We start from the raw sequence: 14072 nt of genomic DNA, 5'->3' as shown, positions 1-14072 counted from the left end.
TTTCCCTTCCTGAAGTCATTTGGCAAACATGAGGTTTTGCTCATGTTTCCATGCCTGAATAATAAGGGTGCTAACTGGTCACTGTGCAATGAAAGGGAGGATTTTGCTTCTTTCATGGTTTTCTTGCTTAAAAACTGTGGGCCCCTGACAGGGCAACATCCCCTTTCCCATACTCTTCCCCCCTCTCCTCCCACTGCTGGTCTGCTTGGCAGGTGTGAAATATTAATTGCCTCACTGGGGAACTGGGCTCACTGTCTGTCACATTTGACTGAAATATCATTCTCTGCTGCAAATATAATTACTGGGGGTCTGGATTTTAAAAATAGCCTCTCGCCTGTCTGTTAATTAGGATCCGCGCTTTGCTACACAACGAGATATTTTGGTTAATTATGAAAGAGAAAAGGACAAATTTGTCACGTCTTTTGTTTTCATTCCACTGCGTCTCCCCGTGACAGCGGCGTCCGGACGTGATGGACTGCTCAGCCGACAGCACCAGATGCTCCTGTGGGGAGCATAGGGAGAGGGTCAGCATCCACATCGCGGAGGGGTCCGGTGCATGTTGCAGCCCCCTTTGCAGAAGGCACAAATGCTGAACACAAGATCTGTACCCTAGGACTGGCCAGGCAAACTGTTCAAGTCACTCCACACCCCAGGCTATGCAATATTTACAGAGCACTGAAGCAAGATCACCTACAGGTCTTAGACTTATCTCGATGCAGGCACTGTTCTGGTACCTCTTGCACCCTGTGGGCTGGCGATGCCCTCTTGACACTCCTGCAGAGCCAGGGCACTGCTATGGGCTCCTCCGCCCACCCCAGCAATGGCTATTGTTTCAGGTTCTCCAAAGACGCCAGCAGATCTCTCTGCATTGGTTGCACTTGGGGCACAGTCTCCTTTGCAACGACAAGGATTAGAAACTACACTTTATTTTTTTTTTACATGGAAGATTTGATGCAATCAAAAGACTCCAGAAATGGTGGGTCAAGGCACTGCTTTATATTACCTGCGCCTTCGACTAACCCCAGTCACTCCAGAATCTACATGTTGCCCCACCACTAAAACTTCAGCCAAGTAACATCCAGCCCAATGCTGGAGGAAGGGTGTGTGCACCCAAAAACTTGCAAATAACTTTTTCCCCAACTATTTAGTTGGGTTAACAAAAGAGATCACATTTACCCAAAGAACCTTGCCTGCCTTAATAACATACAGGGCACTTCACAATAGTAAGACATGCTAGAATCTCTCTTGCTTAACTCCTATTAAAAAAACAAACCCCCCCAAAACCCTGGGATCTTTTACAGGTGAGCTGACCAGGAAAAACAAGAACTTATAAAGAAGCCAAAAACTGGCAAATGGACCTAGAAAACTTCCCTCCCTGGCACAGACTTACAAGTCTGATCCTCTTCCTCCCATCTTTGGCATGACCTTAGATGCACCAGAGCAGAGGAAGCGATTGTCATGTTGGTGCATAAGACTGCACCACGGCTGGAAAGCTTCCAATAGAGAGGCTGAGCTCTCCTCTGACCCACAAAGGGGGAACCCTTGCCCACAAGGTACCAGTTCATTCTGTTAATCTGGCATCTCTCACCAGTTTAAATTGATGCCGGAGGAATCAGCAATGGATACAATGGACAGAACGGCTTATGTGAGCCGTTGCTGCATTTTAGAGACCCTGCAATAGCCACTTGTTCCGCACTCAAAGCTAGAGGAGCCACCACTGCAAGGAGTTTTTCTTTTCAAAAGGGGCATTTAGCAGCTGCTAGCGCAAACAGAGGAAAGTGATGACAGGTTTGAAAATGGCAGATGAAAGTGCTAACAAAACCTCCCATTGGTCCCACGTGCTAATTAATAATGTGCTAATAAACCTCCAGAAAATGAAATGTCTGAAGATTAATGATGGCTGTTACGCTTATAGGCATGGCTTAAAACAAGATGCCCACCAGCAGCGAGTTTGGGGCTTATGAAGTGCCAGGCCAGGGTTTAACACAGGAAATCGGCAAGCAGGGCTTTATTGGCTGTGCAGTTCACTGCTGTGGGCTTCTCACAGGCCACTGAGCAGATGCGCAGAATTTAGTCCTCTATCTGGACTAAGGCAACTCAAATTACCGGGATCCTGGGAAACACAAATTACTGGGACCCTGGGAAAGAAGCAAAGTGATCCAGTGGCTTTGAGAATGTCTTTTACCATCTGCACATGAAAAGGGGTTGCCAGAGCTGACCGAAACTGTAATAATTCACAGCCAACATCTGGAAAAGCACTCCCATTTACGCTCATGGACCCGAGCGCTACCAGATGCTTTCCCCGTCTCTCCTCCCAGCCTGCTCACGAAAGGGAAGTGAACACTAAGGGAAGATGCTGGAAGTACAGTCCTCGACTCAAAGCCCTTGCATTTATCCTGCCACCAGGTGCAGCATGCATAGAGGTAGAGGTAGTACAAGCTTTCCTCCTACCACCCTCTGCTAACATCCCCTTTGGATAGAAGAAGCATCCCCGTGAAATGAAGGGCTCCTTTTTTGGCCCTTCTCCAGTATTGACTGGGTGTTGATACTGTTGGGATTTGTGTGATGTGGACACATGGCGAACAGAACAGACTGTATTTATGCAAACCACCGAACTGCCAGACACTCCCGAACAGGCCCAAGCAAGGGTTCCCATCACTTCGTATGTGCTGCATCGTGGATCACTAGAAAGTCGACTAACAAGCTTTCTGTTCGACTCGCTTCGTAGCACCAAACTGAACGCAGTCCAACTGCCCGATGGTTGGGGCTTCGCTGCAATGGTTACTGTAATATAAACTTCTGGGAGTCAGGAAAGATGGCTTCATAGACTCATAGAAAATGAGGGTTGAAGGACCTCAGGAGGTCACATCTAGTCCAACCCCCTGCTCCAAGCAGGACCAGTCCCACGTATAGCATCGCATCAAGGCTTGGGCTAGCTGGATCTTCGTAACCTTCAAGGACAGGAATTCCACCACCTCAGTTGTCCTAAAACATTTCAACCATCACTAATATACCCTTGAGAACTGTTGTTCTTTATTATATACCAGTAAGATATGTAGGCTTGTGTTGGGCACAATAAAGACACTGTTTTTGAACCCCCATTCAATGATTCTTGCCCTACTGTGACCTTGTAAGACAGTAAAACTGCTGCACACTGGCACTGGTGAGCCCCACGGTGGTAAGGTGAAGGGTAATAAAAGTCCATTTTTCTTACTTTCACTGTCCCATAGAATAAATCACAAGCATTTGGACTCCCCCCAGAGAAGGAAAGTCAGGATGTCATTACTCGATTCGAGAGGAGACGAAGCCAGAGAGGAATACTGCAGACAATTTGCCATTAAGCAAGGAGTCAGCATCTGTTTCTGGCAAAGGATGTTTTCCCTTCATTATTTTTGAACTTCAGCTGGTGAACAAGAAACAATGAGTATATTGTGTAGAGTGTTATTGGAAACTGGAGAGAGACTCTGAAGGCAACAGCAGTGGAAAGAGGAGAGGAGTGAGAGCAGAAAAGAAAGTCCCTTCTTCGCTCTGTTCCAACTGCAGCAAAACGCCACGGCAAATGGTTTTGTTTTAGAGGCAGACAGCAGAGAGCCAGGAGCAGAAAAAGGGGTAGTTTAGACACTAATGGAGGCCTGGATTTGGATGATCTTTCCTTAGAAGTGGGCCTGGAACAGGGTCCCCGTGGGTCGCTGCTCCCATCCAGGTTACGGGGTTTGGTTGAGCTTCTGACCGCTCCCGGCTATTACTAAATTGAAGATGCCAACACAGCTTCAACAGCAGTTCTGCTTCATCAAGCAAAGAGTTTAAGCTCCTACTTTGGGGGATTCTGGGAGGAGAAATTTAGTAAAAAATAAATAAATAAATAAAATAAAATAAATAGATAGGGGTGCTTTGTTCACAGGGTCAAATGTGGGCAAATGCTCTTCTTTATTCAGACGGGGCCTCTAGCCGCAGTCGGCTCCTTCCTGTATATGATCTAGCATTAGAACTCAAAGAAACAGTTCTGGAGAAAACTATCCTTTTAATATTTTTGTGCTTTGATCAAAAAAATGTTTTCTAAACGGAAAAAACAAAAATTCCAGTTGGAAAATGTTGAAAGTCAGCAGTCTTCCCCCTATTTTGTTCCAAGCCTTTTAAAATCTCTCTCTTTTGCAATAGATAACAGTGGGGAAAAAGGGTAAAATAAAGCCAAAGGTCTTCATCAAAACTATTTTAGCCAGTTCTATCTGACATGCATGAAATTTTTGTCCTGAAACGAAAGAAATGCTACACACACACACACACTTCACATTAATTAACTGCACTTAAACTGTAGAAGACAGCAACCTTTCCAAAAGTTTTGATGGGGAAAAGCTTTCACGTTTGGGGGCGTAAGCAACCCTGCATCAATGGGGGACAAGCTATGGGTGGGCAGGTTATCTAACCATTGCTTAGTGGCATGGAAGAGCCCGTTCTTGTTATGCTAGAGCTCCCTGCATAAAGCAGCTGTTACTAGCTGATCCTGCTGATGGGAAATAGGTTAGGCTGGACCACTGGACTGATCTGTGCGGCAGTTCACGTATTCCTGAAAATTTATTTCATAAAGCTGAAGAACATTGCTTCATGCACTGCCAGCAACATGAATCTCATCCCCTTCTGGTGAACAGATACAGGTAAAACTACGATGAAATTAAATCTTTTCATGAAATAGGTGGCGACAGCTTTATTCTTGGTCTGATGCTTACACTTCTTTGGTGCTCAGATTTGCACACGGTGGGAAACAGCTCTGCTTACCCCGATGTCATTAGTCCCCCTCCATTTCAGAAATCTAATTGTTATTTCTGTGTTTATGAAAGATAAAGGATTAGCAACAAATGGAACCGTAATGCAAAGTATTGTAGGACTGTTTTATAATTATTTATGAAATTATCCGGCATTTCATAGCATGTGTGATAATAACTTAAATTGATGTATTACATAGGCATAGTAATTATTTCAACAATATTAAATGTCGCTCTGTCGAATAATCATTTCATAAATATGAAGGAAGCATTCATAAGTGGCACCATAATTTCAGATGTTACCGGATTAGTGACACAAAAATCCCATATCCTTTTTCCTGGAGACAGATGAAACTTCTTATCTGGCTGAGAGGTTCCTATTTCTTGAAAATGAATTCTTAAATTAAAAAAAACACAAAAGAAACCAACCACATTACGAAGGTAATTTTAGCAGCGAGCAGAAAAATAGAAAGGGAGAGAAGAGGAGGTTTTTCTGTAGCTTAGAACAATTGTGCAAACTGTGTGCTGCTTCAGAAACTTCCCCAGGGTCCAAACGATGCAGGTCTTAGTACATCAGAATTAAACAGATACCTATATGCTCCCAAACAGAGGACTACATTATTGCAAACGCCGGATAGCATCTTTCACTTGAATTTCCCAACCGTTCCCAGCTGGATCGTCACTAAGCCACTTTCCAAGGTCAAGGCAAGAATAAAACAGGCATTGGAGGTTGCATTTGGACATGCAAACAGGGCCCATGGTAACACCCCGCTCTGAGATCCTGTGCTCTCTGTATACCTGGGTTAAAAGTCCCTGGCTCCAACACCCTTTCGCCATCTCATCATGTCCTGAACAACTCCAAATACATCACTGATGACGTCTAAGAAAGAACAGCACTTACCACAGGCGCATCTTAGAGACGGTTGAAACAGGAAAGCTGGCTTCCACGCGCTAAATGACAGCCAAAACTGTTAATGAACAATTCCAGCCAAGCACCCAACCTGACCGTGTTCAGTTCAGCCCTATAAAGCAAGTCAAACACAGAGCTTCAGGAAATGGCATGGTCATGAAAGGCTTTACAACCAGCTTAGCCACTCAACTCTGCAACAGTAAAAGCACTCTTCCTCCCCACCTTTGGGTCCCAGGGACCGGTCTCACCCTAGCTCACAGCCTTAGCTGGGTCACAGACACTATAACATGCTTCAAGTCCCGTGTCATCATCAGAAGACTTCCACGATGGCATCAGAGAAGCCCAGAAAATGAATTGCAGCAGAGCAAGCCAACTCTCTGCCTGCCTTTTCCTCTGGCCCGACCTCTGAATAATACTTGGAGGAGTGACACACATTTTATAACTTCTTGATGAAGATTAAAAATAAAGCCCAGTAAAAATCCTTGTGAATTATTGAAACTGCAGCTCATTATAAAAGGAAGAAGCAAGTCTTTATTTTCAGTAAGTGACATGGGAGTAGAAAAATGACAGTGTAATGATGTTCAGGCAGAACAATTATTTCATTGTGATGGAGGAGCATAAAGTTTATCACTTGGATTACTACCCAGGTTGTTTTGGTTTTTTTTTTAAACCCAGCTTAGAGACTAATAAATCTCCCCTGCATGGGTCTCTGGTGCGGTCTCTCTCCAGTTGGCACTGGCTCCTTGCTCTGAGGGAAGGAGACCAAACACATTTAGGTAGTTGCCTAGAGGTTTGTCCCATTGCTGCCAGGTCTCAGCCTGAAGAGGAGGCCCGAAAAGCAAGATGTGCTGCCTTGCATGTGGACTAACTAGCGTACAGCACACAGTCTGCTTGAAGCAGTCACCAGACTACCCCACCCAACGCTCCTTCATCCTCGGGCCAACCTTGAGAACCTCGACCGAGCCATCCAGAGCACTTCGACAGGGATCTCTGACTAACTCCAGACACGTTTCCAGAAGAACATTGCAATAAATGTTGTACTCGCCAATAGGGGTTTTGGAAACAACAGCGTTTTGAGTTGGCGGAGTCAGGATGTCTACAAACCCCGAGTGGCTACCATCCCCTCCTCATTGCCTTGCTTCAACAACGATTCCTTTTATGCTGCCACTTCTGCTCTCCTACGGGGACGCTCTCATGACACTTTGCCCGCAAAACATGTCAACATGATGCACTTCATAAAAGTGGCATAAATTTACCCTAGATAAATGTTAAGGCTTAAGTGCTTTAAAAATGCTGGCATCACTCACCCCATAACCCTAGCTCTTTTTGGATATTACACCCATTAGAGGCAATTTTCCCTCCTCTTGGAGGAATATTAGCATGTGCTTCTCTCTGTGTCAATCAGGTCCTTGAACTTTAAGCCATTAGCTACTCCATAGATAAGACACGGTAATCACCCTTGTTCTCATTCCCAGGCTTTTCAGACCCTCCCTCTTACCTCAGTAAGGAAAGCACGGTTAAAATGGGACACGCACACATTTGTATAGCAAAAGTCCCTTGAGGGAATTGAGAGCTCTTTGCAAACTGTACCAAGGATTCACTTCACACATCATTGACATGCAGTCGTTGCTATAAGGGAGGAAGGCTGCATACAGAGAAGGGAAATGCAGCACTTTTGGGTTTCTTTGGTTTTTTAAATACACAATAAGAGTTTAGGATTGAATGTAAAGAAACAAGGATCCATTTTGGGACATAGGAGCTAGGAGGCAGTTATCCAGCCTGGACGCTTGTTAAGATGCTGCAAAATTAAAGGCGGTGGGTTTGAGTCTTGGGCTAAACATTGGCCAGACCTGGTAGTTTATAGCGTGTTAGAAAAAGTGCATTTCCAGCAGCCACACAGCAGTGCCCCAGTTTGTACCAGTTGTATAAGAATTCAGAGGAAAAAAAAATGCTACCAACGGACGTTACTTTCCACAACAACCTGGATTCCCTTCCTAGCCCCACACCCAAGTACTGGTCAGATCCAGCCTTGCTTGGTCTGAGAGATCAAACAAGAGGATTGCCTTACTCTTCGCAAATACAGCTACCCCTTTGCTGCCTGTGGATGGACACAGACCTGATCAGAGGCTCTTGATAACCTTGCCGAAAAAGAGCTTTTATTTCACTCCTTGATAACTCCCTCTTCTGCTGCGTCAGCGTTTGCTTCTTGTAAAGTCATGGCGGTGGGCCAGAGAAGCTTTCGCTAAGTCTGGGTTAGGTTTATCTATCACAATAGTGAAATATTTATGCCAGGGACTGTCCATTACAAGCAGATCTGCTCAAATATTGATACTGCCGTGTAATTGCATTTGGAGGGGCTGCCCGGGTGCACAGCATCTGGGCAATTGTGAGGACTGATCCAATGTTTCCACTGGATTGTGCCTTAATAACAGCACAGTAGGGCCTGTAAATTATGCATTGAATTTGTAAACGTGCAGCTCTTTTAACTCATGTCTCTGAAACAACGGAATAAGGTGTCAGAGCCCAGAGGTGACACAGGGTTCAAGTTTCAGTCACGTTCACAGAGATTTAGGGCTGGAAGGGACCTTGTGAGATCACCCCTGCAGCGTGCAAAGCCAGACAACTTTTCCTTTTTAAACAGGGAGCCAAAATGCTCTGGAAACAGCCGTCACGACCCTGATCCTACACCCTTTGGGGCTTGCATGCAGGGAGGGGCATTTGTATACCAAATAATTTGAATGATAATTCTGCCCCAAGCAAAGCTGAAGACCCCCAGGTTCCCTTACTAGAGTTGAGGGCACCAAAGACACTTAAAAAAGGGTAAGTGCAACTGAAACAGGCTTAGTTTTAAACAGCATACAACACAAAAGGAGACCACGAACTCGGACACTACATGCGTTCATCACCCCCTCACCCCCCTCCAGTAAAGCAGTGTGCTGAATAGAGGAAAACTAACACACCTTCAGTTCATCTGCAAACTGATGCTTGGCTGTCACTTGTTCTTTTGTGGAGCCTTTCCTTGGCAGGAGAGGATCTCTGCGTGCACCAATGCAGCGGGAATACTCCTTAGGCTTTCCCTAAACCAAGCCACTCTCTCTCACTGCCTCACCAGCAGGGTACAAGACTGGCCCCATGTGCTCCTAATTCGAGAGCTTGCACAGGTGTTGTGAATAGACATCACTATTAGCCACGGCCAGCAATGCTGAGTCTAGGCATAGTTAGCTGCTTACAGAGCTGCTGGGAAGTGGATCTCAGGGATTCTTATGAGGCAACAGCAAAGAGCGAAAGAAAAGTCTTGTTTTAAGGGACCTTAACTTCCAGAGAGTGTTCCTTGTAGTAGCATCCTTACAGTCCATCCAAGCATCTCTTCATGCCTGCACTGACCATCCTCGTGACTTTAAGGACACACAGGCAGCAGACTACAATCCTTCCAGTTCCTGGCACGAAGCTCAGAGGCTCATTCAGATGCACAGCTGTTACAAGTGATCCCAAAAGTTCAAAGGTCCTGAGTCAAACTTCACCATGGTGGGCCAAAAAGTCATGAGATTTATGCTTGCAGAAAGAGAAGAAATGGTGCAGCTCAGGGCTGGTTCTTGGTGTCTGAACTCCCCCCACCCCAAGTCCGTCTGCAGCACGGGTATGGGATAATTAGAAATGCTAAGTTTATTGAACCAGGTGGTTTTAACCCCTGCTGCAGAAACTCTCATCTCGCGTTGTCCCACTTCCTGCCAGCCCCCAATTCTGCCCCTCAGCCCATCGGCTCTGTCCCCATGTCAACCCAGACGCCTTCCCTTTTCCAGCCTCACCTTTACTCTGCCTGGGGTCCCTCATGAGGATGGCAGCATGGTCTTCTTCCTTCCTGGGTGACCTGCACTGGCTCTTGGACAAGCCCCTCACCTGGGCTCAGGAGTGGGTGAGGCTGTTCCCCGTGCCACAGAGAAGGAGAGCAGAGCTACCTTGAGCAGCTGGGCATTTTCTGCTCTTCCTCTCCTACTCCGTCCCGTGCCGGCTCTGCTGCGAGGAGCTCTGCTGGGCTGTTTCTAGCCCGGGTGGAGCTTCCTCCCCAGGCAGGGCTGAGCTCTGCTGGAGGCTGGGGTTTGTGGTGCAACGCGCAGGCCTGGCTGCAATCCCACTATCGTGTTTGTGCCGATAACTAAGTGACGTGGTGCCTTGTCCAAGGGCCTGGACCCCGTTCTGCAAGCTCTGGGTTGGTCACCTCCAGGCCACGGCAGGTATTATCGGTGGCAATAAGGGGAAGTTCCATGTGTTGTTCACTCTCAGGGTGCAAAACAGGCTCCAAAGCGGAGAATCAACACCAAAACATGACCAGGAGCCACGTTTGGGTGTCTGACCTCCTCTCTCAGGGCCCACAAAAAGCCCCTGCGTGACAATGCGCTGGCACGACATCCCTCAGATTTGCTTCCTGCCATTTTTGCGCTCATCCTCCACCCCTTCTGTCCTCCTCTGGTGCAGCCTCTCTGCATCCCCTTCCTCACTTTACCCACTTTTGCCCCAATCTCCCTTTCCCCCAGCCCTTCAGGGTCCCAGATGCAGGGGAGGGATGTTCTGGAAGTGGCACAAGGAAAGCGCTCGTCTGCGCTGTCGCCTTCCAGACAAAGGGAGCATCCAAAACGCCACCGCCGCGAACTTGTGCGTGGCTCACCGGGACACTGGAAACCCGAGAGCAGCGGCAGCAAATCAGCTACACTATCATCAGTGGCACGCATAAATTATCCCCCTAATTACACCATATGTGCAAATTGTACTGTATTAATTACTAGAGAATGCTAATTATTCTTCCCCCGCCACCCTAGTCCCCGCACCCTTTGGGGAGAGGCCGCCGCCGCCAATCGGCACAGAGGGTTCGCTGGTGAATTAGCAGGCGCTATTACACGCTGGATGTGTTTCTTTGGGATTCATTTGGTGTTGAGGTTGGGCAGCACTCTCCAAAACGACAATAATTAACCCAGCTGCAGAATGTGGCAAGCTGTGAAAATCCCTGTCATTTCCGTGACTGGGAGGCATTTGTGGGAGCTATTCCTTTTCTAATAAGAGTCTTTTTCTGGTGGCTGTTGTTGTGTTTTTTGGGCTTGTAATTGCGGTAACAGATGCCGGAGGAAAGCGAAGTTTGAGTCCTGGACTTTTTGTTCTGCTCATTATCGCCTCTGCGAGCTGCCACTTTCACCCCAAAGCTGGTGTTTAATAAGCCTCACTCAGCAGCAAGTATCAATTAATACTCAAGCACCTTGGCTCGGGCTTGGTAACTGCAAAGCCATTGAGTCAAAGAAATAACGAGTGGAGCTCAAGCCCTCGTGTGATCCTTCATCCAGGGGCAGCCCCAACAAACGGGAGGCTCAGCTGCTTAGCAAAGCCCGTGTTATTCGTGATGTGGCCCTCGCGTCCTCCGTCGCCTAGGAAGAGTGTCCTCCTCTCTCAGCCATCTGTAAGATTTCAGACGGCTTATTTCTGAAGCGTGCGGCGAGAAGGAAATTAAAAGCCCTACTGTATGTAAATGGGAACCTGTGCAAATGCGCTCAGGAGCTCTGGGGAACGAGCAGCTGTGATTTGCCAAGCCAACCAGAAAATTAAAAAGATTGTTTTACAAACATGCCGAGGAGGGATGTGCGTGTGAGGGCCCTTGGCGGGCAAGGGGCCGGCCGGGCCTGCTTCTGGGGGAGCCGCCGACACGGGATCAGTTCTCCTCCAGAGTTAGGCCGGCGTCAATCGGGCACGAACGTGTCGTGGCTGCACCTGTGGAAGTGGGAGAAGAGTTTGCAGATCGCTGGTTATGGAGATGGCTTTTGTCCTGAGCTCAAGACAAGGGATTAGGGGTGATGGACAGTTGGTGGGCTCTGAGGTGCAACATGGGGAATAACGCGTCCGAGTCTCCTCCATTTCTAGGCCTCCTGTTTGCAAGAGTAGATTAAGAATCACTTGTTATCTTCTCCTCTTCGTAGTTTCTAGGCAGCGAGATGGATCCAGCGGGTAGGTTTTCCTCCCTCTGGGCTTCAGTATACACGATAATATATTAGAATAATAACAAAACCCTTTCCCCCCCTCTCTTTGGAACATTTTTAAATACTTAAACCTTCTTACATTTTTTTTCAGTGGTCGAAGGGAAGGTCAGCTCAGCTTGGGAGTCAGCAGGCAGCACAGGACTGGTAACCACTTTTGCCAAAGGGTAGTCCTGCACCTGCAATGTATTCATGTGCGCAGGCAGCATCACCCATCTCCCACACAGACATGCACTGGGACCCTGAACCAGACCCTCGGTCTTTCAGCTCGAGAAGCTCAGGCAGCTGCCCTCCATCTACAGAAAAGCTTCTTTAACCAGCGGCAGTAGTGGGACCCTTATCTTCTCTTTGTGGGGGGCACATCATCCCTTCAGACAAAGCCAACGCGATACCCTGCAAGTCTCAAGCATACTTCTGGGGCCTGTCCTTTCTCTGCCTCTGCTCACCAGGGCTGAGCATGCTTCTTGCTGTGGGTTAGAAGAATTCACTTATGCTGTAATTTAATGAAGTGTCTTAAATGCAGATTTAATCACAGCATTTAGGCAATGGTCACTGCATTCAAATGGGTGATTGGAAACATCTTTCCTGAGTGAGCAGTTCTGCCGCATCCTTATTAATCGAAAAAAATCATCTCGGTATTAATCACCGATGTATTATTAATCAGCTCATATCCATTACACTGCTGCTAAACCTCTGTACTATGTGCTGAAGTATTAACTTCTTCACTGATGGGTTCCTTTGCTTCTCTTCAGTGGGTGCTCTTGAGCTGTTCAGGATGTCCTTGGCATCGGACACCTCCTCGGAGTCATCGGTTTAATGATCCAATGTTATTTAACAGGCAGATTATTTTTTGTTTATTCAAAAATATAAATTGGACATTTGGGATACAGTGGCAGTGCATCACTGGGACCATCTCAGACTTGAATCCTAGTTACTTCACCTAGTGGGCATCCAAGTGGCCTTCAGCACCTAAGTGTGATCCTCTTCTGCTCTGTTCAAGTCCTAAACAGCCATCAATACACCTCCTTCTGCAACATGCCATCACCTGACCCTCAGGACTTTAGTCACAAATAGGCAGTGTGATGGAGGAGGAAAACCCGGCCACTTTCTGTTTTAACTGATCTCCAGGGCCTTGAGCCAAGTAGAAGAGAATCTCATTTATTTAGGTACATGGACTAGAGTATGGCCCTAAGTCACCTGCCCAAGCTCACCCGGGGAGCATGTAGCAGTGCCAGTAACTGAAGGTAAATCTTCAGCTTTGCACTTGATGTTGCTATTAACGATGGTATTAATAACGCATTTTTGTTGCTATTAATGACGTACGTGGCAGTGGCACCAGAGCAGGACGGGGACCCTCTTGTGCTAGGTGCTGTAGAGATGCTACAGAGGCAGATCCTGGGTGCCAAAGAGGTACTTTGGAGTCAAACTGCTTTCTGGTCACACCCAGGTTGAGTCCTGGAGAACCCATGGCCAGGACAAAGGCACGTTATGAATTGAATGGGTTTTCAAGCTGGTAGAATAGGATGGCACTTGGATATCCTCCACACCACTTGGCCTTCTGATGGGTGGGAAAGGATCTGGCCCATAGGGAGACTCTTCCTGCCCAGCAGGGCCTCTAACTACAGCACTTTCCTTCCTCTAATGCCTGGCAAGGCAGAGCCCAGACCAAGTGTGCAGCAAACCTCCGATTCACGTCCTTAAACGCACAGAGGCTTCCTGCTTGTTCGTCATCTTCCTATGTGACCAGCCGGATGCCATTCCCCTCCTGCAGGAGGTGCTTGCCCTCTCACCTGCGCGTGTCAAAGGCCAAGATGCCGTTCAAGAGCGCTTATAAAATAAGCGCAAGGTCCGCAACCTAGTCTATAAACTCCTGTACTGCCCGAGGCGATGCCTCTGTGGTCTGGTGCGCTCCAAGAGACTGCAGGTTCCTGTAGCAAAAATCAAATGAACGTCAAAAGAGTGCTTAAAAACCTCTGCAAGAGCAACTCTCCCCCTGAGAGCGTCCTGATGCTTCCCTTTGTAAAAGCTGAACGCAGCAAAAAGAACTTTTAAGCATCTCTATCTCCCCCTCAAAGCCCAGTCTAATTGAGCGCTAACAAAGGCGCAAACGCTTGGTCTTTAGGAAACCGACAGGGGCTGGAGTGGAATTTCAATTCCGAAAGTGCTCGAGAGACGGCTTCCTCCAGCCTTGCCTGCCACCAGCACGGATCCCGGGCTGCCACGATGCTGCTTTGAGCCTCCGCTGCATTAGCATGTAGGGTGTGTGCGTCCAGAACAAATCCAGCCGCCCAGCGGGGACTCTGCTAATGAATGCATTAATACCTGATGCTGCTCTAGCCTTTCATCGAAGGCTCTCAAAGCACTCTACACACTTTAATTAAATTTCCC

The 14072-nt window shown here is 47.4% G+C and overlaps 1 long non-coding RNA gene across 1 annotated transcript in view; it reads right to left on the bottom strand.

The window, feature by feature from the left end:
• Positions 1 to 14072, bottom strand: part of LOC106722613 — a 33522-nt gene that overhangs the window by 18225 nt on the left and 1225 nt on the right. Inside the window, exons 3-4 of the long non-coding RNA XR_001358621.2 lie at positions 8631 to 13612; positions 5662 to 5782 (exon numbers count right to left, since the gene is read on the bottom strand). This is a non-coding gene — a long non-coding RNA (uncharacterized LOC106722613). The remainder of the gene's footprint in view (positions 1 to 5661; positions 5783 to 8630; positions 13613 to 14072) is intronic.

The sequence above is a fragment of the Alligator sinensis genome, unplaced genomic scaffold (genome assembly GCF_000455745.1).
Source record: "Alligator sinensis unplaced genomic scaffold, ASM45574v1 scaffold1499_1, whole genome shotgun sequence".
Classification (NCBI taxonomy): Eukaryota; Metazoa; Chordata; order Crocodylia; family Alligatoridae; genus Alligator; species Alligator sinensis.
Note: the sequence above shows the minus strand (reverse complement) of the source record. Positions and strands in the feature narration are given on the sequence as shown.